Below are 27,223 nucleotides of genomic sequence, written 5' to 3'. Positions count from 1 at the left end.
AAAGAGTGATGGGACAAGATGACCATGAGATCTGGGGCCCTGGAGACTGGTGAGGCCTTTCATTGTAATAAAGAAGCCAGGGGGAGACCAAAGTGGACAGGTGACCACAGTTTGGTGCCCTCTGAGCTGTGGTGCTGTTGGGTTGCCTGAGTAAAGCTGTCCAGTGGGCAGATGGACATGGGGTTCCGGGGTCCAAGAAGCAGTCTTAGAAATCTTTCCTATCAAGGTGACCTCTGGAGCAATCAAGGCAGATGGCCAAAACTCCCGGCAGATCACAGATTCCCCATTTGCTAGTCCTGGACCCATGTCCTTCCAGCAACCACACCTCCTTACCCAACCCCTTTACCCCCCGCTCCCCAGGGAACAAGGCCCCCACTAAAGCCAGATAAAGAGGTTCCCCATGCTATCTGTGCTAACTCCAAAGCTGGCATGCCTAGGTTGCTTTCCAACTCTCTCCTGCTTCTTTTCCTTTGCATCTCTTTCTGCCTCTCTTTTCTCACCCTTTCTCCATCTCTCTGTCTCTGCCTTCCTCTCATATGCTCTCTCTCTCTATGCTCACTCGAACTCACAAGCACGTATGAATTTTTAAGAGACCAAGATCTCAGGGACACTCATGGAAAGGGCTCCAGCCGACTGGCATCAGCGTTCCTCCTTAGCCACCTTCAGTGGGTGATATATTACAGAAATACATTAAGGAGCCGTCCCGCTGACAGCAAGCTAAGGTACTATGTCAAGGTACCAGCCCTGGGATGATGAACGCCCCCCATAGATCAGGACACCATCACTCTGATTACACTTCAGCACTGCGTGTCAGAGTGCTGCGGGGGCGTGATAGACGGTGGGGATCCATCACCAGCTGATGGCCCATTCCCAACACAACACTCATATCCAGGAGATGATTTAAGAGCAGAGCTGGGACCCCTCCAAAGATGCACACACAGCAAAAGTAGACTTTTTCCTTTCTAGTAAAGGGAGAAGTTTGAGGAGAGAAACACTTTTAGAGTATGGCTTCAAGGTCAAGGTTTTGTAATTCAGACAATCCTGGGTTTAAATTCTGTGCACAGTCGCTCAGTCATATCTGACCCTTTGTGGCACCATGGACTGTAGCCTGCCAGTCTCCTCTGTCCATGAAATTTTCCAGGCATGAATACTGGAGTGGATTGCCATTTCCTCCTCCAGTGTATCTTCCCGACCCAGAGATCAAAATTGTGTCTCTTGGATCTCATTTGCAGGTGGATTCTTTACCGCTAGCACCACCTGAGAAGCCCCGGGTTTAAATTCTAGTTCCTCTATTTAAAAGTTATGTGACATGTGGACAAAATTTCATCTGTCTGAGATCATTGTCTTGTATGAAAAATGGGGATAATCATACTAACCTTCCAGGATTAAAGTGAGGCTCAAATGAAACAACACAGGTTAAAACATACAGCACAGAGCCAGCCTCAGGGTCCTGGGACCACCACCACAACCTGGTCAGCGTGCACACGGTGGGAGCAGCAAGGCCCAGCGTGCAGCTGTTAGTGGAGACCCAGGGGGCTGCAGCCTCCTGTGCATTCTCTTCTCTTGCACGACCTTAACTTTTACCTTCTTCCCTCTTCCTTTTCTGATGGCTCCAAGGCCTGTGGGAGAGATCCTGAGGACACCCATCTTCTTTCAGGATTGCCCATCAGTTCACTTCCTCATCCATTCTTCATTCAGTTGATAGGTACTGAGTACCCACTAGGTACCAAACTCTGTTCTAGGCATGGAGGACACAGAAGCAAATGAAACAGAAGAAAACTCCTATCGTCATGTGCCAACATAATGATTGAATCCTTTGATCAGTCAATCCATCTGACTGTGGGCAGTAGCCCTGCCAGAGACCACTCCAGACCCAAATGAACTATGAGATGACTATGACTTTCAACTGTGAGGTTCAAAGAGAACTGTATCGTGGCACCTCTCCAAGGGACCATAGTCATGCCCTCATCGGGTCCCAAGGAGCTGAAGTCTAGAGGTGGATGGTGAGTTGTCTACGGTCATGCAAGGAGCATGAGGTTGAGTCAAGGCTAGAACAGAACACAATTCCAGAACTTAAAGTTGACCTGCAGATCTCAATGAACACCAACCAATTCAATTCCTCCTCTTACAGGGTAAAGGAGCCTGTTGGCTCTTGCCATTAGAGAAATCCAGCCTCCCTGGAGAGAGAGAATACAGGAGCATGAAAAATCAGAACTTATATCATGTTCTCATAGGCTATTTCATTTATCCTCACACAGCTCTCAGTCAAGCATCACGAGCCGATTTTACAGATAGGAAGGTTGAGGGCCAGAAGTTAAGTAGTAGGCCATGTTAATTCTGCCTTTCCTCCATACTACACGCAGAAGAGTAGAAAACTGAGATTCACTGTTCTTACACGTGCACATCCTTACACACACACTTTTGATTATTTTTTCATTTTTAACATTCCATTGTGAGCATATTCCCATGTTTTTAACAATTCCTTGATACATGCTTTTTAAAATGTATTCTACAACATAAATATACCCTATTTTATCAATCTCTTGTTGCCATATGCCTCAGTGACTTCCAATATTTAAGTTTGGTAAATACTGTTGTGATGGGGACTTCCCTGGTAGTCCAGTGGTTATCGCTCTGAGCTCCCAATGCAGAGGGCCCAGTTTCAATCCCTGGTCAGGGAACTAAATCCCACATGCTGCAACTAAGAGTTCACATGCTGCAAATAAGACCCCACACAGCCAAATAAATAAAATAATAACAACAATGTTGTGATGAAAGTTCTGACTCATCAGTGTTTTCTTATGATGAATTCCTAGAAATAGGACTGTTGAGTCAAAAAATAGTAAGACTGTTGAAATTCTTCCAGACTGTGACAATTTATGTTCCAGTTTCATCACATGGTCACTAATATTTATTTCATCATCATCATCATCAATCTCAACAATTGAACAGATGAAAATGGAATCTTGTTTTATTTTGCATTTTTTTGGCAAACAGTAAAATTAAGCATTTTTTTCATAATGTAAGTTATTTGTATGTATTATTCTGTGAATGTTTTTGCCAATTTTTCTACTGGGATTTTAGAGGGTTTTTTAAGACTTTGTAAGAGCTCTTTATATAAAAAGGTTGTTAACCTTTTGTCATTTTTTTCAATTTGTCACTTATGTTTTTATTTCTTAATGTCTTTTAAAATATATTTATGGGAGTTTTGTGTAGGTAATTTCCTTTGTGATTTCTTTCATTTCTTTTAAGTTTAGATAGGTGTTTCCCACTCTAAGATGATTTAAATATTCACTTCTGTTTACTTCTGTTGTGGTGGGATTCTTTGTGTTTAATGCCATAATTTATCTGAAATTTACTTGAGGAAAAGATCTAAAGTGATTGTCTCCCAAGTAGTAAATTTTCTCAACATAATTGTTCATCTAACCCTTCCCCATTGATTTGCAATGTTTCTTTTTATCTCATGTGACTTTTATACCCACAGAAAGGTTGTTTTTACAGCAACGGATTCTGTGCTGTTGATACTGGGCTCTGGAGCCAGGGCCTTGCTCTACAGTCTGCTGTACAGTGACTGCTGCAGCTTTGAAACACGTTTGAATATTGTTAAACAAACCATGTTTTCTTGCTCTTTCAAATATTTCTTAGCTATTTTTAGCTTGTTATTCTATCAGGTTCATTACCAAATTGCCAAAAGTTTCCATTGAGATTTTGATTGTAATTTTGCCTAGCTCTCATATTAGTTCAGGAAGAATGAATGTCTCCTCATTGTTCCCTTTTCTCAACCAAAAACATGTGACATTTCTCCATTTATTCAAATCTTCTCTTACACAAAACGAATCAAGTTTTGTGGCTTTCTGCATGAAAGTCCCACAGAATTCTGAGAACCATTCAAAGGCAGATGATGTTTTTGATTGCCTTTATCTTCAAACTGGTTATTGTGGGTATATAAGAAATTGATTTGTTTTTGTACATTTTAGCTTGCATATCAGGGGGGAGACTATATTCACTAGCAATGTCCCCAGTGATTATTCACAAGAAGAGATTCAGTCCTCCCTTCTCTGGGGGTGTGGGGACAATCAGAAGGCACAAGAGGCCACTCCTCCAGCCATCATCAAGTCTCAGACACAGGGCAGTGGGGTCCACTGGTAGAGGAGAAAATGTAGGTGGGAGAAGAGACCACAATGATGAAAGCACCAGCTGAATGGAGAAGTGCCAGGGGATGAACTGCCACCATGAAGGTGTAGCTTCTGGAAGAGGGAAGATTGTCTAGAGAATTTCTGGAAAACATTCTGTTTATTTGGATGTGTAAGTCCTTTGGGCATAGCTAGCCCTCTTAAGAAATTCTGCAATAAAACTCTGCACGATTCTTTAAGGTTCCTACAGTCAAACTTAGGTTTCCTTCAACTATAACTGTGTTCTGAGACTGAGCCACACGGACCCTGAGTTTATTAATGTTACCATTCCTTTGGCCACTTTAGCAAACTCTTATAAATTTTAAAGGGGTCTCTATTGATTCTCCATGTTTTCTAGATATATGATTATATACCCTAGAATCTATAATAATTTTCTCTTTTTCAATAGAGAAAAAGGTGCTTTCCACCACCAGCACCACCCCTCCCCCCCTTTATGAAATTTTGCCTTGGCTAAAAGTGCTAGGAAAATGTTTTAAACAATATTATTGATGGAGGATGTTTTTGTCTTATTCCTATCTTCAGATAGGTTTTCTTTATCATATTAGGGAGCTATCTTCTCGCCTGGCTCTTTTGAGTTGTGTACGTCTTGTGTTTTTCCCCACTGAGAAGGGATGTTTCCATGGTCATTTCAGTGGGAAGGGAAGGGAAGCAAGTCTCTGACAACTGCTGCCGCTTTGCCTCTGCGGATTACAGAGGAAGCACACGAGTGTTCTGATCCCCAGGGAGACCATGCTGGTGGACGGGAGGGAGAGGACCCCAGACAGCTGCTTCTTCGTCTCTCTGCGAAAGCACAGCCAGCCATCAGGAGGTCTTCCCTGGGGGTCCAGTGACTGGGACTCCGAGCTCCCAATTCAGGGTGCCCAGGTTCCATCCTTGATAACTGGATCCACATACTGCAAATAATCCCAACACTACCGAAAGATCCCACAGCCCTAACAAAAGACTCTGCATGCCACAGCTAAGACTCGGAACAGCCAAAATAAAAATAAGTGTTAAAAAAGAAAGAAAGAGGCACTTGGAAAGGCAGTTGATTTTGTGATTAACCCTGGGAAGTTGGTGCTTCTGTGGCACTTTGATTCTGAGAGATCCAGATATGTATCCCAAGTGTTTGAGGTACATAGCCAAAGCTCTCAGGAGGATGAAGCAGATGCCAGCAGCTTTTCACCCTTCTTGATTCTCCATTTTCTCTCCTTTTCTTGTTTTCCTTTTCTCTCTTCTCTCTGTCTTCTCCATTTCCTTCCCCCATCTCCCGTCAGGCTTCCCAGGTGGCTCAGTAGTAAAGAATCCACCTGCCAATGCAGGAGACGCAGGTTCGATCTCTGGGTTGGGAAGATCTCCTGGAGGAGGAAATGGCAACCCACTCCAGTATTCCTGCCAGGGAAATCCTGTGGACAGCAGAGCCTGGAGGGTTACAGTCCATGGAGTGGCAAAGAGTTGGATACAACTGAGCATGCACGCACATACGTACCCATCTCCTCTTCCTCCTTTCCCCTCTCTTTTCCTTTTCCCTCCTCTCCCTCTTCCAGCCTCCCTTGTACCTGTATCACTTCTGCCCACTGCTTTGTCTTCCTTCTACTTCAACATCTTAACTTCTCCCTACATCACCTGTTCGTTTTCCTCCCTTCTCCCCTCTCTCTTTTTCTCTCTGCCTCTTCACAGTTCATTTTTTACTTTCTCTCTTTCCTACAGAAAAAAGAAAATTAAGATGGAGAAAGAAAATAATTTGATAATGTTTGGATTGCCAAAGACTGACAGAGGCCAGGGCCATTGTGTTACCCAAACAGCAGTGCCCACATTTCTTATCAAAGCTGGACGGAAAATTTACCAAGCTCTTACCTACTCACATTTCAGGTTCAAGACCAAACAGTCAAGTGCAGAAGGGCCAGAGGCAGGTTCCAACACAGTCTCGTCTCCTGACCACTAACCTCCCCCTCCCCACCCTCTACCCATGCCTGCCCACTTGCTCACATCTTCCCCTCCCCGCACATACCTGGCCCAGCCACCTCTCCAGAGCCCCACAAACATGTGCAAACCCTCACTCCTACCATCCCTGGCCTATGCTCCCCTCGTCTTCACCTTCACAAATCCTCCCCAATCTCCCAAGCTGAGTTCAAATCCCACCTCTTCCAAGAAGCCATCCCTGACCACCCCAGCTATCAGAAACTTCCTTTCTCTAAACTCCTGCAGAACCACAGGATCCCAGCACTGCAGAAACGTAAAACTCAGCATCTCCCCAAGCAAAACACATCTGGGACTTCAGGAAGCTAATGACTTACAGAAGCCAATAGTATCGATCAGCCCTTAGTGGTAAGTAACAAATGAAAATATATCCTCTGTGACTGGGAAATCGTGTATTATACTCTTTCCCATGGTTGCTCAGAGTTTATGCTTCTCAAAGTCAAGAATCACAGCTTAGCATTTTTCTTATTTCCTGAAGTAGCCAAATAGTAAATATTCAAGGACATGAATGAATGAATGAATTGCTAAATGATGGAATGAGCAGCTGAATAAATGGAGTGAGTATTTAAACAAAGGAGTGATTCAGAGAATAAATGAATGTCTATAGGAACAAATCATTAAACTGCTGTATTAATAACTCAGGCAGGATAAGAAATGCCAAGGAAACAACGTCAGTAACGGTCCCCTTTTCAGCGAGGGAGAAGTATGACATGAGGAGCAGACTGAGGTTGGGAGGTCTCGGAGTGGAGAGTGAAGAGTACTGGATTTAGACTCCAAAGACCTGGAGTGGTCCCTGCCTGCCTTCCTCCTAGTGTGGCGTGTGCTCATGGATAGGAAAGCATTGGGTGAACGCAGAAGTGTTGTACATAGACTTTATTGTGTCTTTTGATTGTGAAATGAGGCCAGAGGGAGCCAACGATGGGCCAGGCCATGTCTGCATGTGAGCAGGAACCAGACGCACATCGCTGACCAGGAGTGGCCTTATCCACACAGGTGCTGCCTGGGTCCTGCCTTGGCTGCTGTCCAAACCTCAGACACTTGGGACAAGAAGAGACATGCAAGGGCCACAGAACACATGGACGGGCCAGAGACACGTTCCTAGGAAGGGTTGCAGGCAGGAAGGCTCTTCACCCACAGCATACCACCCACGGTGGAAATGCTGGTGCCCACCCAGCCCTCCACTCTCGCCCACATCCCCTTTGGACTGTGGAACTTTTAGCATCTGCGTTTTGCTGAAGCACACACTTATAACTTATGAAAGAGCGTATTGGGCAGAGGAAATGGAAATCCTGGGGCCTGATTCACACTTGCCAATACTCAGAAAGTCCCCAAAACAGCCTGGGACCCACTCACTCACCCAGCTGCCCCAGCTGCCTCGTGATGGAGGTCCCAATTTGCTAATGATGGCCCCATGGAAGGCACAGCCATGAGGAGCCCTGCACGATGGCTCTTTTCACTGTATCCAGGAAGGATGTATTTCTCCAGATCCCTGGACCCCAGACATCAGCTACACCAGAAGCTGTCAAGTACTTTTTAAGTAATGGAAATCATCTTTGATTAGAAGCCTGTATGAAATCTCAGTCGTTAGAATGAATAGATAAAAGTGAAGCTGCTGCCACCTGGATTGGAGGTGAAAAGCCCTGAATCCTCCCCTCCCCACCCCTAACGCCACACACATACTTGGAGTCAATTATGCCATCCCTTGAAGGTACCTGAGACATTTCTCCAAATTTCTAGGACAGTGCCAAACACAGACCTGTTTTTAAGGGAGGGTCAACAGAGACCTGAAGAGAAGACGATTCTGGGTCAAGATCAAGCAGCATATTCATGAATGGGAATCCTGGCATCTGTCAGCCCAAGAGTGATGTGGAGGTGGGAGGGCTATGCCCATGAGAATGACCTGAGTCAGGGTGAGATGATGATGAAGCACCCATAGGGGTCGCATCAGGCAGTTCTGCTTGGACCACGTGATCCGACCTCACAGCCTGCTCCTAATTGCAATGCTTGTGAGTGCACTGGAATCCTGAATTACTCAAGGGATCAATTAATCAACGGGCGTATGACAGCCAGAGGCCTACGTTCTAGCTTCTACTCTGCCTCTCACCTGCCAGAGACCTTGGGCCACTGCCTGCCTGACTTGAGTTTGACTCATCATCTTCAGGATCCCTTCCAGCATCTGTGCTCCACACACAGGCAATGAGGCGAAGATTTATCATCTACTGCGGGTACCAGAATTCCTCTAAGGCGTAGAAGGTCTCTATCTGGGGAGACACCTTAAAGAGCAGATGGTGAGGTCTGAAAGGCATGGGTATGTGCCAGATCCAAGGCCATGGGGGCACAGGTAAGCCTGTTCTGCAGAAAATGAGGTAAGGATTGAGGATTGCTTAAAATAAGGAAAGGGAGAGAGAGAATCAGAGATGGGAGGAATTGGGGAGCAGAAGGTCCTGCAAAAGCTGTGGCTGCCTGGAGTAAAAGGCAAGGGAGAAACATCAGTGGTGGGATGGCCAGAGGGCATTTTAAAATCAGAAACACCTAGTGTTCAACTTAAAGTTTTTGCCTTGCCTGACCCACAGCTGCTTTGTGCCAGAGTTGTTCTATGAACATGAGATGAGGCTGAACTTCCCCTCTGGGCCCATGAGCCATGGGGTAAAGAGAGTAGGTGTGAAAGCAGGAGCCTTGGGGAAGCAAGAGCCAATCACATGATCTACCAGAGAATCTCAGGAATTTGGGGGTCACTGTATCTCCACAGGGAGGGCTTTGGAGGTCTGAGTCAATCTTAGCTGGATCTCCAGAGGCAGAGAAGAACACACATAACATATAACCTGATTTCAGTCATAAGAAATATTTATGTTGTAGCTTCTAAGTGTCCAACTCAGAAGGGGAAGGCAGTGGCCGTGACATTTTAGCAATTAATCGGGACCTTGGGGACTTGTTAAAGATGAAGCTTCCTAGGCTTCTCATTGTAGATCTCAATTCGATGGAACTTAGACAAACACTGGGATGAGATGGTGATATGATCCCAACCCTCAGGAGCTTGCAATGCCCTTGGCCATTTTAGAGGCAGGACTCATCTGAAGGCCTCTGTCCATCCTCTGGCCACTGCCAGTTTCTGTTGGTCAAGAGCCCCCAGGCCTAGCACAGAACAACCAACCTCTGCTGAGAGATACCAGTCTTTGCTTTGGGATCTGAGTTCCAGATGCCAGGGCTACTGTCACTGGCATGTGGTTCTTCGTCAATGCTAGCCCTTGGGAATGCTGTACCATCTAAATGGAAAAACCGATTGACTCCAGTTCTGAAGTCCTGATCTTTCACGCCTGATCTCACATCTCCAGTGTCCTGGCCTATTTCCAGCACCTGATTCCTTTCCTACCTGGACCAGTGATGCCATCTGTCCTTCTCGGCCTCAGCTGGCCCCTCTGGAATATGCTTGGCCAGCTTTCCTTATGGCCCTTCTTCTAGGGCCAACTTAATTGGGGGAAATAAGACAAACAGAGTTAAAAGAGAGGATTTCGCCAACATATCTAAGCACAGCCTGGGAGGCTGAAGCCAGGTAGAGATCAGAGCATCCAGAGGCACAACCAGGAGATCAGCCTAATGGGAGAGAGCCCAGTGGGCTGGAGGGGTTTCTAGAAGGAAGTTAAAAAGGAATTGAAATGCGGAAACATAAAGTTTTATTCATTCACTCATTCATGCAACAACACGTGCTAACACAGAGGCACATTCCTCTGCCTTAGAGTAACAAACATAAACTAGTTCAACCTTTGTCTTGAGGAGTGTGCCATCTACTAGTGGACGGAATTGGTCCTTGAAAGTCAACAAGATTCTGGATAGTCAAAAGTTGGCCAAAGTGCATTCCAAGCAGGAGGAACAGCTTGCATAAAAATGTGGAAGCAAAATGGCAGAGCTGAGAACCAGTGGGTTGACCACCCTAAGTGGAAGAGAAGTGCAGGGAATTACATTCTAACTCAACAGATCTTTTCTGTGGGGCTGGGCCCAAGCTAGGTGCTAGGGATATTAAGGTGAATAACACAATCTCTGCCCTGAATTGCTAGAACCTGTGTTAGCATTCCAGAAAGTACCAGGGAGCCACAAGGCGTGTGCCTACTCTCACAAAGCATTGCAAGCTACCAGTGTGGGTGACACCACAAACCCAGCTAGCGTCATCTCCCGGCAAAAGGACAGATTGGCCAATGGTCTAAAGAGAGCCGGTAGAGAGCGCTCGAGTGGCCTAAAGAGAGATGAAATTTAGTTTGGGGAGATAGATGTCCCTGAACTACAATCAAGTCCCTGATTCTGCCTGGGGGAGGCAGAGCCTTAACGAAAACCACCCAAGAAAAACAAGGAGGAGGGCTGGTACCCTTGAAGACAGTCTAACCTAAATAGACAAACATAAAGCTCCTATGAAGGCAGGGTGGGGAGACATCCCCAGATGTGATGCTTTATCCTGCAGAATGATCCCGGGCAGAGCAGCCCGTGGCGAAACGCCTCTCTCCGATTTGTGCGGTAAAGGCGGCTCAGGTCAGGGCTGGGAATAACAGAAATTTTATTACTTTCTGGGTTTGTTGCTTTGTTTGCGTTGCTTTTCTGCTTCTTTTGCTCCCAAGAAGAGGAGGTCTGAAAAGTCAAGGTGGTTCTAGATGGTTTGGAGGAAAACATATTGTCCTGAGAATCAAACAAAGTCTGGCCCTGATAAGCTGTATGACCTTGGGCAAGTCCCTTCCCCTCTTTGGGTCCACTCCTCAGTTACCTGTCTGCCTCATCATATTGAGTGAGAGTCCATAACTATAAGAATAAGACATTATTCCTTTCAAAGAAGTAGAGAGAGAGGAAGAGGGGTAGGAACAAAGCTCTAGGCAAAGTAGAAGCTTCTGGAAGCAGATCCTAATGCTTTGCCAACATAAGTGGAGGTTGTTAGAAAATGGGGCTATGGCAGGAGGAAGTTTGAAGGGCGGTTCCCCTAGAAACCAATGGTGTGGGGTTAGGTGTGCATTTCATCCGGTTTGGGAGTAGAGCTTGATTTGTAGCTCCTTCCCACCAACCCAGCGTGAAGGTGAAATAGCACCCTCTGTGAGTGCTGACCAATCAGCTGAGAACCTCCAAGTGCCTCCTGGTGCTAAAGTGCTACAGAAGTGAAGATCAGAAGGACCATTACACCCAGCTTTTCCTCAATGCGGAGAGGGAGGAGATCCTAGAACTTTCTCTTTACTCTTTTGCCAGTAGATGTTTAAAACGCGCTCACACACACATCTCACCAACAGATGAATGGATAAATAAGATGTGCTACATATATACAATGAAATATGACTCTGCCAAAAAAAAAGAATGAAATAATGCCATTTGCAGCAACGTGGATGGACCTAGAGATTATCATACGAAGTGAAGCAAGTCAGAAAGAGGACAAGCATTGCATGGTATCACTTAAATGTGGAATCTAAAATATGATACAAATGAGCTTCTTCACAAGCTGGACACAGACTCACAGACATAGAGAACAAACTTTTGGTTCCTAAAGGGGATGGCGAAAGGGATAGGTTAGGAGTTTGAGATTAAAAGATAAAATATGTACACAACAAGAATTTCCAGGAGATCAAACCCATCAATCCTAAAGGAAATCAACCCTGAATATACATTGGAAGGACCAATGCTGACGCGGAAGCTCCAATACTTTGGCCACCTGCTGTGAAGAGCCAACTCAATGGAACAGACCTTCATGCTAAGAAAGATTGAAGGCAAAAGGAGAAGGGGGTGGCAGATGATGACATGGTTAGATAGCATCACCAACTCAAAGAACATGAATTTGAGCAAACTGTAGGAGATAGTGGAGGACAGACGAGCCTGGAGTGCTTCAGTCCATGAAGTCATAAACAGTCAGACATGACTTAATGACTCAACAGCAACAACAAAGAACTGTATTCAATATCCTGTAATCACCTGTAATGGAAAAGGATCTGAAGAAATATACGTACAACTGAATCATTTTGCTATATACTTGAAACTAACACAATATTAAAACTCAACTCTACTTCAATTTAAAAAGATAAAAAACCCATCACACCTTACTCTAGGGTTTCTGCAGTCACTCAAGGAGCTAATGGAATGAAGCCTTCCTCATAGGCTCGCCTGCCCCTGCCCAGCAGTCAACACTCACTGACATTCCCTGAGCCCCTCAGCCTCAGCCTCAACCCCAAATCCACTTCGGGAATTAGATTCCCCTCAAAACAGAACATTCTCAAAGACTAGACAAAGGTCAAGAACGCCGGCTTTGGAAAGTCTCCCTGCCGTCTCTCTCCATTGCCTTGGTTTGGGTCCTTGCCTGAGTCCAAATGAAGCCTTCATCTCCTGCTCCAAGGGGGTCTGGGTGATGGTCAAGCCTGGTGAAAAACAACAGTCACACCAGGGGCCATAGCTCCATGAGGGACTTACCACAGAGCCTCTCCCCCATGGGGGATGTAGAACTTTGGACAGGGGTCCAGAGTCAGGTGGGAAGGAATGCAGTTGGCTGTGAGCACCCATGCCTGATTCTGCAGAGGGGAGAGGACTGCCTTCCTATGAGGGCCATCCCGCTCCCTGAGGAGAACAAAGCTGACCTACAGCCTAAGAGAGCGTGTCTCAGGGGCAGACCATTAAGTAGCCCAAGTAGGGGCCTTTGAACTCAAAAGTATATTTAAAGGTAATGATGTAGGTGGAACTAGCAGGCACTCAAAATGTATCCGGAAGAGTGATAGAGTGATCAAGAAGAGGAGGGATATAATAAGATATACATAACTAATGAGAACCTACTGCATAGCACAGGGAACTCTACTCAATGTTCTGTGGTGACCTAAAGAGAAGGAAATTCAAAACAGAGGTGATACATGTAGACTACAGCTGACTCACTTTGCTGTACAGTAGAGAAGGACACAATATTGTATAGCAGCTATACTCCAGTAAAAATTAAAAGAGAGAAGGAGGAAGGGAGGGGAGGGAAGGAGGGAAAGGGGAGGGAAGGAGAGGAGGGAGAGAGGGGAAGGGAAAAGATGGAGGGTGGGAGGAAAGGAAGGAAGGAGAAAGTCACTTTGCTTCCAAAAGACTCAATTTCACCATCTGTAAAATGGAAATACAATCACCCATATCAGGCTCGTTGTGAAGATAGAAGGTATAGCTTCTGTGAAATGGCAATACAGAGCTGGTGCTCCAAAATATCAAAGAGCTGAAGGACCTGTCCAGCTGACACCCAGCTCCTACTACAGCCAAGACTGGAGCCCAGGGAAATCTGAATCTAAAATCAGAACTTTCCACACCAAACTGCCACACCCGACCTGCTTGGAGATAATGTCACTGAATCTAACACTTAGTCAACATGGTCTTTTCAAACAATGTGGCGACTCCCACCCAGGGTAGTTAAAATTCCCCCACAGACCCCAAATAATAACCCAGGGAAAAACAGCTCATGATGGGATTCACCAGAGGAAATAACCTGTTGAGAGACTGGAGGAGGAGGTGGGGAGAGACCAGTGAGCTCAGGTCTCTCTTCAGGCTGATGTCACTAACTTCAGGCTGCAGAGAAACTTGGATCCACTGCCTCGGGAGCCTCCCAGTCTTCACCCCAGTCCTCCCCCCACCCCAGTCCTACATGGGTTCTCACATGCTGTTCTCTATCCTTTAAACCATCGCAGTGCCTCCCTCCCCAGTGCCATCACCCAGGTGCTGGCAAGCAGACCGTGGTCATAGGGAGGTAGGGAGCCAGGATCCAACTCTGGGGGAGGCTGGGAGGTGTGATGAGGTTTGGGGGTCTGTCCCTCTGCAGTTCTAGTTTATCTTAGTAAATTAAGGAAGAAATAAGAGACTTTCCAATCAAGGTAGAAATTAACATCAGTTGTATAACTCCCAGGACACAACTTCAGTTTCCTTGAACATGTGTGGTACAGACAATTGAGTTCCTTCCCTGTCACCAACAGAAAGATCAGGGTGAGCAGGAAGCTATCTGGAGTGGGAATAAAGCATGTTTACTGCGGGCATCCCTGGGTTATGGGTCCTAAATTCCCATTCAATCCTCAAGACTACCCACAGGGCAGGGAGGGCTTAGTCTCTTTCAGTTAAGGAACCGGAAATTCCAAAAGAACGAATAATTTCCCCAGGACATAGATTCTACTTTCCAGCTGCTTATATTCAAAAGCCAGGCTTGGTCTTACTACTTCCTTTCTGGGTTTTTCAAGTCTCCTCAAGTAAGAACTAATCTCTTCCCTCTGCATCCAAGGCCATGGTGATCCTAAAATCCGGATTTTAGTCCTCTACCAGCTCTGCCCTTAATTAAAGACAACGATTGAGCGTTCCTGGATTTGTTTTCAAGACCCCCGTGGTGGTGAGAATGTTAAAGTCAATAATCAGGGCTGAAGAAATTATAAATGCTTTCATTACAGTTTATCAAAATTGATGTGTCAGTTAACAACCAAGCATCCGTCTGGCCTCATGCTAGATTGAAGCAGGATTCAAATGAAGCCCAAGATGATGTTCTTAGCAGCCTGGTTGGTTAGATAAGACATAGGAAACGGCAAAGAACAATGTGTGACCGTTTTAACCAAGAACACAGAAACTCAGCTTCACCACTGCGTGACATCAGGCAAATGCTTTCATCTCTCTGAGGCTCCATTTCCTTATCTGCAAAATGGGAACAATGATGCTATCTGCCTACAGAGTTATTGTGAGGATTAAGTGAGACAATCATAATAAACTGTTTAGCACAGTGCCAGCAGAAACAGATCTTAATAAACAAAGCTCTTAACGATTTTAGCAGCATTGTTGTCACAAGGGAGGTTGGGAACTGAAATTTATTAAACAGCTCATGTAGCACATCTGACCATTTAAGACAACTTTCAATCCTCAATCAAGCTAGTCCTCTATTATTATCTTCATTTTCTAGATGAAAAAACTCGAGACTCATCACGTGCTGACTCAGTAGCAAAGTGAAGATTTGAAAACAGGTCTGTGTGATAGTAAGACAGATATGAACAGATCAAAGCAAACAAACAGGTTTATGAGGAGCTGGCATTGTTGGGACTCTAAAATTTCCAGGACCTTCTGGAGCAGGCAGTACGAAAGAAAATTCTATGATGGTGAAAATGTTCTAACTTGCACTGAACAACACAGGAGAGCACTTGAAATGTGTCTAATGAGACCAAGGAACTGAATTTTTAATTTTAGTAAAGTTTAGTTAATTTAAATGGACATAGCCACACGTGGCCAGTGGCTGCCATATTGGATATCAAGGTCTAGACTGCAGCTCTGGCACCCTCTCTAACCTTGCATCCAAACCTCCTCCCCACCCCTCCAGATGTCGCCCTGATGGGACTTGCTTGCTCAGGTCCCCCCGGCCCTGCGTTCCCAACTCACATCCCATTTCAACTCCTCTCTCTGATCCCTGGCTTTTGGTGACACTCCTTGCCCCCCTCACACCAACTGCTTCTCCTGAGTTGAACTTTAGCTTCCGTTGTGCTCTGGTTTCCTGCTGCGTCTGGTGAAATCTCCCCAGACCAGGCCCAGGACCCTCAGAATTTCAGCCTTACCTGAATATCCACCAACATCCCAGGCCCAGGTGCAGATGCCCTGGGGAGGCAACAAAGGAACAGAACACTCAAAACTGATGTGACCAAGAAATCCCAGAATGTTTGGTTGCTTCCATATGAGAAAAGCACAAAGGATAAGTGAAGTAGGCCCATGTCAGGGAGTAAGTGGGGAGACAGGATACACTGGAAATACCAAAAGGTGCTCCAGTTCCTCCAGGGGCAAACGTGCTCCCGGGCAGGCGGGGACAAGAGAGCCACCTCCTGGCTTGGATTCCCCTGGGAGAGGGCGAGGGCACTCCCTTTCCAGGCTCCAGCCTCCTCCGCCCTGCTCTGACCTCTGAAGGTGGCTCGGAGGACGTGGTTTCCTCCACCACCAAGCCGCACCACAGCGGAGCAGAAGAACGGAGCAGGTCTCCACGCTCCTCTGGCTTCCTCTCTGCTGGGTGGAGTGTCGGCAGTGACCAGCTTCCTCTAGTGAAGGTGGGAGTCGTACTTGCAACGGTGCTTCTCTCGGGCTTCCAGTAAACACTCCCTCCTCTCGCCCCTTCCAGCCACGGAGGGTAGCAGCTCCCTGCTGCCAGCACACCCCGAGGGCTGCCGCGGCTCCTGTTCCTCCCCTGAGCCCGAGCCTCCCCCTTAAGTGGTCCGTTCTTTAGCGCTCTTCAGGTGTACTGTCTGGCGCCTCATCTGTCAGTTACTTGCCAGGACCCTGACGGATACAGGGTCTATGCTGTGTCTCAAAGGATAAGTAGGATGGATGCAGCAGAGAAGAGAAACTCAGAAAACAGAAGACCAGACAGAGGAATAGAGGCAGGACGGTCAAAATCCTGCTCAGGATGGCGAGGCCCTGGAGAGGGGCTCTGGGTCAGGGGAGCTGGAGCTGGAGCTGCTCCGCCGGGCAGGGGAGGCTTTCATCCTAGGAGTCAGAACTGTGAGAGCAGGAAGCCAAGGGACCCATGTCAAACTAGGATAAGGCCCTACTTCAGGGTCCCTTGTGCTTTGAAAGTTTCCATGGAACCAGCCCTTTACGAGTCTCATGATGTAGCCGGATGACCACACACCTGGCTTTTATATACACATGACACCACTGGTGAATAAACAAAGCTCTAGTTGAGTAGATTTTCTCTCTGACTTCCGTGACAATCAAATGAGAAAAATTCCATTAATATTCAAGCTTATCTATCCCGTAGCCAATTACCTATGGAGTCATAAATATATACTTCAGTCTGTTAGACAGGAACATTCAAATTCCTGCCTCTTTGTATCTTATTGGCTAAGCAAATGCAAGAACACATTACATAGTACCTAAGTGTAGATAGATCACTGTGATCACTGTACTTGTCAATTCTCCCCTGCATAATTCAGATCTACTTCAGTTTGGAAAAAAATGTTTCTAATACACATTTTATGCCAGATGCCATTGGAACAGAGTAGGGCATGCCTGAAACGCTCCACGTGATGAGACTAGGGCTATTCTTCTCCGTACTCAGCACCTCCTGGGCCTCCCTGTCGGCTCAGATGGTAAAGAATCTGCCTGTAATGCAGCAGACCCGGGTTCAGTCCCTGGGTTGGGAAGTTCCCCTGGAGAAGGAAATGGTAACCCTCTCCAGTATTCTTGCCAGGAGAATTCTGTGGACAGAGGAGCCTGGCGAGCTACAGTCCATGGGGTTGCAAAGAGTCAGACACGAGTGAGCAACAAATACATTCACTTTCACAGCAGTTCCTAGGAAAGCATGGTGACCTCTGCTGCCTTCATAGCTAAGAGAATGTGGGCACCTGAGTTGGCATTTGCAGAGACATGGCTAGCAGAGCTAATATTGCTCCCTTAGCTGAAAGGACACAGAATTCTTTAATGGAATCATGTATTCATACATACAGAACTATGATAATATCTTAAAAGACAGGTGAAAAAAATTCTGACTATTTCTCAAATTTAAAAAAGAAAGACTGCTTTGGCTGATATTGTGCCAAAATACCATGATAACAAGATTTTTGCATCATTTGCTTCCACCTGTTTATTTGCTGAGTGTTGTATGAGGGTACTTTGATTGTCAGCAATGTTTCTTAAAGATTTTATAAGGCTTGGGCTTCCCATGTAGCTCAGGTGGTAAAGAATCCGCCTGCAATGCATGGGGCCTGGGTTCAATCCCTGAGCTGGGAAGATCCCCTGGAGAAGGGAAAAGCTACCCACTCCAGTATTCTGGCCTGGAGAATTCCATGGGCTGTATAATCCATGGGGTCACAAAGAGTCGGACACAACTGAGCGTGACTTTCACTCACTTATAAGGCTTATCCTTTTCCCACAAGTTAATTGATAACCTTAATTACCTAAATAGACCTAAAATTTCAGGGCTAAATGCAATGGCTAACTTGTTTGCATTTTTTTCTGCCATGCTAATTAATTCACGTGGGTGAAAAGTCCACAGTGAAGAACACACAGAAGGTGAAAAATAAATGTCCCAGTGACCCATTAGAAGCATTACCAATTAAACCACTGCTTTGTAAAAATCATTAACCAGTGAAATCGACAAAACTGAAAATATCCACATATTTGCCAAGGGAGTATAAAGAATGGTACAACACGTCTACATGTTTTTCCATAGAATATTATCTGTTCCTTCTATTTTTGACAATCCCTGCCCCTGTATCTTAAGCAGAACATTCTTTCTCCAAATTAAAACCAATTAAAAACTATTTAAGGAACACTGAGACAACAACGTTTAACAGAAATAACAGCACTCGCTGCAGACACAAGGCAGCAGAAGTTGCGAAAATCGATGGTTTTGCTAATGTCGCAACAGAGACATTCGAAGTTCGCTTCTCATTTTCAAATTTGTCTGTGTTGACTGAATATCTTGCGGTGCTGACATGTTTTACTTTAGAGTATAAATTTGACGTTTGTTTAAATAGTTATTTTTTGTTGTTGTTCTACAGGAAAGAATGGTATTTAGTGCTTAATACAGTTTCCTGTTTTATTGTATGTGGGTGAGGTGCCACATTAAACTTCTACTTTGAACCCAGTTTTACAGATAATGCCATGGCATTGAAAGAGAATCTAAAATGGTTATATTTGTGCAGTGAATAGCAAAAACTAAACCATTACAGTTTTCAGAAGGGCAAAAGGGGGAAATTGAGTATTCCATCTGCACTATGCACCATATCATCCATTTTACTGCATTATTAATTTCCATCTTCCCAACGACTTTGAAAGGCAAGAATGTTTACCATCCTCTTTTAGCAAGTGAGAGGCCCTTCACTCAGGGAGGTTTAGCAACCTGCTCAAGGTCAAATAATATGACTAGATTCCGACCTGGGTCTGTCTGGCTCCAAAACCCTCATAAGGTCAAAGAGAGCTCTTTCCCAGGAACCCAGAATCACGGGATGTTTCCTGCCAGCCTTAATGACCATCTGAAATGGTGGAGCCAGCGGTCACCGAAGCAGAACTTGGCTTTCTGATGTGATCTGAGGGCACATTTGGCATCAGGCCAATACCCTAGCACAGCTCCAAGAGCTGTGCCATTTGAGTTGAGGGCACTCGCACCATTAGTCCTACGATTACATTTCTGTGTTAGGTGCTCAAAGGGCCAGGCTGGTGCAGGGGTGAGTCCCAGCTCTGCCATATATAGACCCTGGGCTAAGCAGTAAAACCCACTGCACCTGCAAAATAACTTAAAACTCAGAAAAAAAAAAAGTGGGTAGTGGGTGGGAAATAATCTATCCAACATCAAAAGGCTGTCTGAAGGAATAAATTAAATGATCTGTGAAAAATCCTTGGAAAGGAGCATATACACAGAAGGTGCTTAATGAACGTCGGCTGCACGCGGAAGCCATTAAGGCTGCAGTGAAGGGGCACGGCCCCAGGTCCAGAGCGCTGCCTTGGATCCACCACTGTTCAGAGTGTAGCCCCCAGACCAACAGCATCGCCATCACCCGGGAGATGGTTAGAAATGCAGGCCCTACCCTAGACCTACGGATTCCTTTCTAACAAGATTCAAGTGTGCACATTCAAGTTTGAGAAGCCCTGTTTTAGGCCTCATAGTCTGGCTCTCTAGATCTCAACCTCCAGAGAGAGAGATTAGCAATTATTCGTTATCACAAAAAAATAGAATCAAAGGTCCTCTGAAGCTCATCCAATCCAGGAAAGGTGAATACCTGGCATGGGTGCTGCCATTCCATTCCCAGCAACCAGGGCAGACACTGCTAATCAGTCAGGGAGTTCTTTGTCACTGAGTTCAGAAGGAGCTACTTCATCTTTCAAGATGTACTCCAGGAACTTACTCTTTCTCTTGGAGTTAATATGAACATGAAACCTACTTCCTACCCACTCCCACCATGCTTTATTCATAGGTGGGCCTTATCTCCCTTTTAAGGCTATTTTTCCCAACTTTCCAACCAATTTAACATTTATACCCTACAAAAATACACAATTATCTAGTTACACTGATCCAAGAGAAACTGAGGTTAAATGACATCCCCCAGGTGGAGAATCCTATTCCTCTGGCTCAACTCCTCTTTTTGTCCAGGTCCATCTCTGTGCCAGCATTCACATCAATGCTTCAGACCAAGGGAAGGAAAACTTGAAACCTCACGAAGAACCTAGGACATCATACCGAGGCACTCAAAAACCAAGATAGAAAGACAACAGGAAGTTTCTTTAAATGCTTTGAGACCTTGAACCTCTCCTGCATGCCCTGGCCACCCCACCCTGTCTCCTGCGGAGAGCTGGAGCCAGCATCTTTTCTACCAGGAAAGGATGGTGTGCCAAGTCAGGCTCACTCTCAAGGCCTTCACCCAGGTTCCCCAGTCGCCTGCCTCAAATCAATGTGCAAGAAGCTCTGAAATAGGAGCAATTTGCTGAACTTCATTTTTGTTCACATGTAATAGGAGATGGATGCCCCCACTGAACTGTGGTGCCAATCAGCCAGTGGGAAGCAGCCCATGTTTTAGGAAGGCAAATCATTAAGAACTGGAATAAAGGGAAGGCATACATACCAGCTGGATCCAATTTTAAGTGAAAATTAATGGCAAATTCTTGTAAACCACATTAAGGGCCATTGTTGTTCATTTGAAATCAGTTAAACATGGAAACAATATGAAAACCATCTTGAGTTCATGGAATATAAATATTTGCCTATGTTTTTTTACCAGTGCCCCAGAGAGACTAGGAGAGGTTGGCAGATCGGTGTTCTGTAAACACATTTACAAAGAAAAAAAAAAAAGGAACCTGACTCTTGTTGGGTTGAACTATTTGTCAACTTTTCCATTTCCTCAGTCAGAAGATAATTAAACAGTAAGCAGATGTCAGAATCTAATTGTTTCAAGGAAAGATTGCTTAACGACTTATGTTGCCTGTAATTTCTATGTATTGTCTGCAAACAACACTTTGGCGGGTACAAGAAGCAGAAAGACACCCAGTTCTTTGCTCTCTCCATGGAAGCAGAGGGTCTGCCAACAAATAGATCCATGTAGTCACCCTTAATATTAAGAAACAAGCAAGAAAGTCCCTGAAACAATGCTTTGGGTGTATTGGACTGGAGAGAAGTTTGACTTTTCAGAAAAAGGAGAGAGGGGGAGATGGGGAAGAGAGGATGGAGATAAGGAGAAGGAAGATCTGGAGAAGGAGGGAGAGGAAAAATAGGAGAAGATATGGGGGAAAAAAGCAGTGTTTGTGGAGGGAGGGGACCAGATGTGGTCCCATCCAAAGGGCCTGGCCTTCAGAGTCAGGCCCGCTGTTTGGTTCTATCAGTTTCCACATTTGGGAGCTTGGACCATTTATTTGACCTCCCTGAATTCATTTCCTCATCAGACAATTGGATGCAATGATCCCTGCCCTGGTTCTATCACAAGTATGTTGTGTAAAAGAGTAATATATATGAATGTCTCAAAATTGTGAAACACTACAATTACTTTAATTTTTCATTAAAAAGTAGACGGAAATTGGGTGGAGAGTTAAAACAAAGTGAGGTATGTTGGGGTAAAAGAGGGTCTTCTCTCTGTTTTGTGGGGTGCACTCTTGTAGGGGTCCCACTGCAGCACTGCTTGGGATCCAAGGTGTCTCAGAATTTAATGGAACAGCTCCATCACATTCTACTGCAGAGCCTCCCCTTAAAATACACACACACACCCACACACACACACACACAAGCCTACTATCCTCCATGGGTCTCAAGTATGCGTCCGGGGAGCAAGGTATGGAACAGGCTTGAGAAACCAGAACCTCTGATCACTTACAGCTGGGTCAAAGGCGTTGTTAATGACCTCTCCCTTCATGATGAATCTCTTCCCTGGGAGCTGTCAACCAGCCCTTAAAAATAGACTCCCCCTCAACTAGGGCATGTCACTGGTTACCAAGCATGGCCATTGTAGCCAGTAAGACTTCAACTCAGAATCCTATAATGTAATTTATTATGTGATTAATAATATGTGATTATTAATAATATGTGGTTATTATTATGTTATAATATTAATATATTATTAATAATACATGATTCCAAGGAACCAATTTATTAATGAACTATGAGGCTCACGTTCACTCTGAGCTCATCCCTGACACTCCCTTACTGTGTGGTCCCAGAACAGCACCAATCCTCTCTGGGCTTCCAGGTTCCCCTCTGTAAAATGAAGCTGAATCGCTTGATCTGAAGAAACTTTCTCTTTGTAACTTTCAACATTGTCACCACTTGCCCATTGGAAGTCTAAGGTATAAAGCATAGTCCAGGCTCCTCTCTGCTGTCCCACACTCAGTGGCCTGTCCTGGAGGGGCTGGTTTATGGGGACTACAGAATGGGTGCCCTTGCCCTCTGGATTCTTCATGGCCTCAGCCAACAGCACGCCCCAGCAGGAGGCCGGAAAATGGAGGCTGAGGTCTAAGTGTTCAATCTCCTCCTCACTCCCCAGGAGCTCTCCCCCAGCAGACTGCCTCTCTTCTGGAAACTTGCAACCCCTTTTTCTCCATGGGACTCTCCCCTTGCAAGTGTCATGAGCAGCTTCCTCCCCTCATTTCTGCAGGCCTAGGAATGGCCATAGCCCTACTGTGACTAGCCCTAGGGAACTGCATAACCCACTATGGTTCTCCCACCCCTGACAGCACCTCAGTAAATGACCCCTTTTGTAAATAACCCTCCTCAGTGGGGGAAGTCACGGATGGTCAGACTGACCCATGGAAGGCATGTGTGGTCCAGTGGGGCCAGGAGTGAATGAGTCAGAGGACCAGGAAGGAGAAGGCAGGACCAAAGTTTGGGGTCTGGGAAAACAAGAAGTTTAGACAGATAAGAAGGGGATGGGAGAGGGCATTTGAACCACAACTGGGTGTGGGGAGAGCTGTGATGCCGGGGGCTCTCTGTGAAAGGAGGCAGAGCTGTCTGCCTGGAGGGAAGACCTTGGTGGAAAAGGAATGAGGGGATGTGGTTGGAAAAGCTGATGAAGGCCATATTGTAGGGAGCTTGAAGGCGAAACTGAAGCCAAAGACGTTATTCCAGGGGTGACAAGAGATTTGGGGTTGTTTTAGAACCAGGGAATGGCCCAACAGCACCGAGCCATTTTAGGAATAATAATCTGGCTGAGGGGAGCAGACCATAGTGTTTCCAGTGGGGCAGCCCTAAGCAAAGGGCACAAAGGATGATGCCAAAAGTGACTCAGCCACCACCCCATCTCCAGTGAACAGTGAGGGCGGAGGCAGCCCAGGTGTTACCCCTGCTCCCCCAAGCAATCTCACACTCACGTCAGCCTCAAAAGAGCAGAGTGAAGTGCATCGCGTCCTAAAGATGAAACGGAAAACACATTCTTGGAAGAGAGCTCCTCTCAAAGCCGTCCACCCACAGCCCCCAAAATAAGGGGTAGGCAATCTGCTTCTCCTGGCATTGGATTCATCATGCTCCTGAGGCCAAGAGGCCCTAAAAGCATACCTCTGCTCGTTTGCATGAGAACAGCCCAATGGGGACCATCTGTCTCAGGATAGGGCCAATGTGTGGGTGGAAATGGTAGCCCCCCAAGGGGTGCTATTTCAGAGTTTCCAGGAAAGAGTCCTGGTGAATATCCCCAGCCACTAATTGGGGGTCTCTCTTTAGCTCTCTGCTGAGTTCTCTGCTAAATGGGAAGCCCTGCCCCCTGGATGGTGGGGGCCACTTTCTAAGAGGTTCTGTCCCTGGCATCTCAGGATGGACATGTCTGGGGGAGGAAGGAGCCCAAGGGCTCTGATCTCCTGAGACAGTGCAGACAAAATGAGCAAGAAAAGTCAAAAGCATGCAGATTTGAGAGGTGGAGGCCCCTCAAACTACCTACAAACACTTCTGCTCAGGATTAGCCCTACATCTCCTCCTTGAGAAGGTTGCTTTTTGTCCCGATGGACCTGGAAAGGGGCCTGCCTTCCTCAGAGGGACTCCACAGCCTACCCTAGGGTCCACTTCCTTGGCCGTCCCCTGATCATGTGAGGGTCGTCGTAGTGTTCCCCAGGGGGTCACGATGGTCACATGGACCAGGGGGGAAGCAGTTGAAGAATTTGGATGAAGACAGTAGGGGTCTTAGATCTAAGCTTTGGAACATTCAAGCATTTAGAGGTCCAGTAGAAGAGATGGAGCCAGCAAAAGAGGAGGAATCGGTGAGTTAGGAGGAAAACCAAGGAGTGAGTGTCATAAAAGCTAGGAGAAGCAAAAGAGGAGGAAGTGGTCAGTTGCCTTCAAGTCCCCAGGGCGAGTATCGTGACGACAGTTGCGGAGGTCATTGATGATCTCGACAAGAACAGTTTCAGTCGGATGCAGGAAACAGAAGACTGAAGTTAGCATCTCTCCTACCTTCCGAGGGAAATACGATTATCCCATTTCATAGATAAGGAAGCTGAAGCTGAGAGAGATGATCTGATTTCCCCAAAGCCTAGTTACCTATCAGGCTGCTCCCCAGCTGCCAGTGATCATGGGGCCATTGACGGGATGTCACAGATGAGGTAGATGGAGACTTTGGTGGTGTTGACAGTGATAACGATGCTCACGTTCTTGGTAATGTTGATGATGATGGTGATGATGACAGTGATGCTGGTGGTTGTTCAGATGGGGAAGTTGATAGTGACAGTGATGTGAAAAGCGACTGGTCTGAGGAATCAGACAAGTCCAGATCTATGTCCCAGACAGTCAGAAGCACATAAGCTTTTCAACTTCAGAGCTTTAGTATCCCTAGCTGTGAAATGGAGATAATATTCCCTGCCTCAGAGAACTGTTGTGAGAATGACATATATGGGAAGCCACCCTGAAGCACTGGTCCCCTAGCAGGCTTTCAATAAATGCGTGTTTGTTTCATTTGTCTCCAGGACAAATTTACAGAGAGCAGTGAACATCCTTGTCTGAACCTTACCTTTCCAGTTGGACCCGTCCCTCTCAGGGTTAATTCCTCTCCCCAGTCAGAGTTAACTCTACCCTCAAGGTGAACCATCTCGGGGGCTGCCTACTCCCCCTCCCCACCACTTTTTGCCCACACCTTTCTCTAAGGATGAGCCCTGCACTCATGTCTGCCACCACCCCACCCCCTCCAGTGGATGAGTGCCCAGAAGACCCTACAAGGAAGAAGGATGGGAGTGAAACACACAAACACCAAGCACTATTATGCGTCCAACACCCTGGTCTCATTCATCTGGGAAAGAGGGAATGTAGGCTTGTGAGTTCGGGCTTTGGAATCAGACATGCCTAGAATTAAGCACCTCTCCTACTTCAAGTCCTTATTCAAATTTCAGTTTCTCCAGGAGGCCCACCCTGACCACCCTGTTTATACTGAAATTCCCCTCTATGAGACCTTCCTCTCACCCTTATCCTGCTTGACTTTTCAGCCCTCTTTTCACTTGCTACTTATTTTTCTTATGTTTTATGTTTGCCTGACTTCTTCCACTGGAATGTTGTTGCAAAGGTAGAGACCATCACCTGTTTGGTTCACTGATACGTCCTCATACCCGGCACAGAGGAAGTGCTCACCAAACACGTGTAGAATAAATGAAGTATCAACTCAGTCCTTAGCAACACACGCATAACAAGGAGCTTACCCATAACTCAAGTTCACCAGATCTTTCTGGCTCCAGACCCAGTGCCCTTGCACATCCACAAATTCCATTTTCTTCTTGGTCACAGCCCATCCACCCAACCCCACCCCTCATCTCTAGAACCTTTTCATTTTGAAGTCTCACTCTTACCTCAGTCCACTGAGGTATTACAGGGTCAGGCTGCTATTTGTAGAAGATGGAATGCTTCCTAACCTCAAGAGGTCCTCAAGCCCAACTCAGGCACCTCATACAGAGATAGGAACATGTGCTTTGAGGTGAACCAGCAAGAATGGCCTGATCCACCCTGGCCTGGCTTGAGGGAAGCCCTTTCTTTCCCTTTAAATGATTTAAACGCTCCAAGGTCAACTCAGGTCCAAGGGGCAGGAGGCAAGGCTACTCCGTGTTTGCTCCAAGGGGTCCACCTACTGGGAAAATGCAGGTAAGTCAAACAAGCCTGTTTGTTCTCCCAGGACAGCAAACAAAAAACAGGACTAATTCTCCTCCAAGGCCTCCCTGCTGGACCCGGGAGGCGTGATTAAAGTAAGGGGAAGATAAATATTTTCCTGGAGAAAATGATAGAAGTGAAGGCAGGAAAACCAAACAGCATCTTCAAAAGGGCAGCTGTGGAGGTGGTGCCCCAGGAGCAGTTAGAGAAAGTTCTAGAAGTGGGGGTAGTGTGTGACCTGTGGGCTCCTGGCTCGGAGGAATGAGCTGAGGAAAGAGATGGCTTTTCTGAAAGCAACTGACATATCCAGCACAGGGGAAAGCAGTAGAATTCATTCTTCCATTCGTTAGGATTGTATTATTCTTATGGAGGTGGAGAGAATTCAGATGCCCTGGTTCAGGACCGACCAGAGCTTGAGCTGAGAGCCAGACCTGTTGGGCTTAAGTCCTATCATTCATTGATTCACTCACTCACTCACTTAATCACTCCTGTGGTCACGCATCAGCCCTTTCTTACCTCTATACAGAGTAACTACTATACCCCAGACTCTGGCCGGTGCTGTGTGGCCTTCGGTGAGCCCTCCACCCCCTTAGAGCTCCCTGTTCTCATCTGTAAAACAAGCTGGTGCAGGATTGTTGGGAACCTTCCTGCAGGTCCAAGTTTGCTTTGCTTCCTCAGGACTGTAGCTGGGAAAACATCTTCCTCCTTCCCTCTCTGACCTCATGTTTCCTGCGTCTGCATGTGTGCTCAGTCGTGTCCAACTCTTTGCAAACCCATGGACTGTAGCCTGCCAGGCTTCTCTGTCCATGGACTTCTCCAGGCAAGAATGATCATTCAATAATCATATATCCTACCAAGATCTTAAAACTCCACTTCAACACGTCTTCCTCCAGGAAGCCCTCCTTGACTACCTGTCTTCCCTGGGCTACTTCCCAGGGCATCCGGGCTTAACTTGGCCAGCACATCATCCATCTGGCCTGATCCTGCCTCTCAATCTCATGGTAAACTCCTCCAAACCCAGGAACATGGTGCATTGATCTCTGTGTCCTCAAGGTCAAGATTAGGG

Source organism: Cervus canadensis, chromosome 6 (genome assembly GCF_019320065.1).
Source record: "Cervus canadensis isolate Bull #8, Minnesota chromosome 6, ASM1932006v1, whole genome shotgun sequence".
Classification (NCBI taxonomy): Eukaryota; Metazoa; Chordata; class Mammalia; order Artiodactyla; family Cervidae; genus Cervus; species Cervus canadensis.
The sequence above is the reverse complement of the archived record's forward strand: the minus strand, read 5'-3'. Positions refer to the sequence as shown.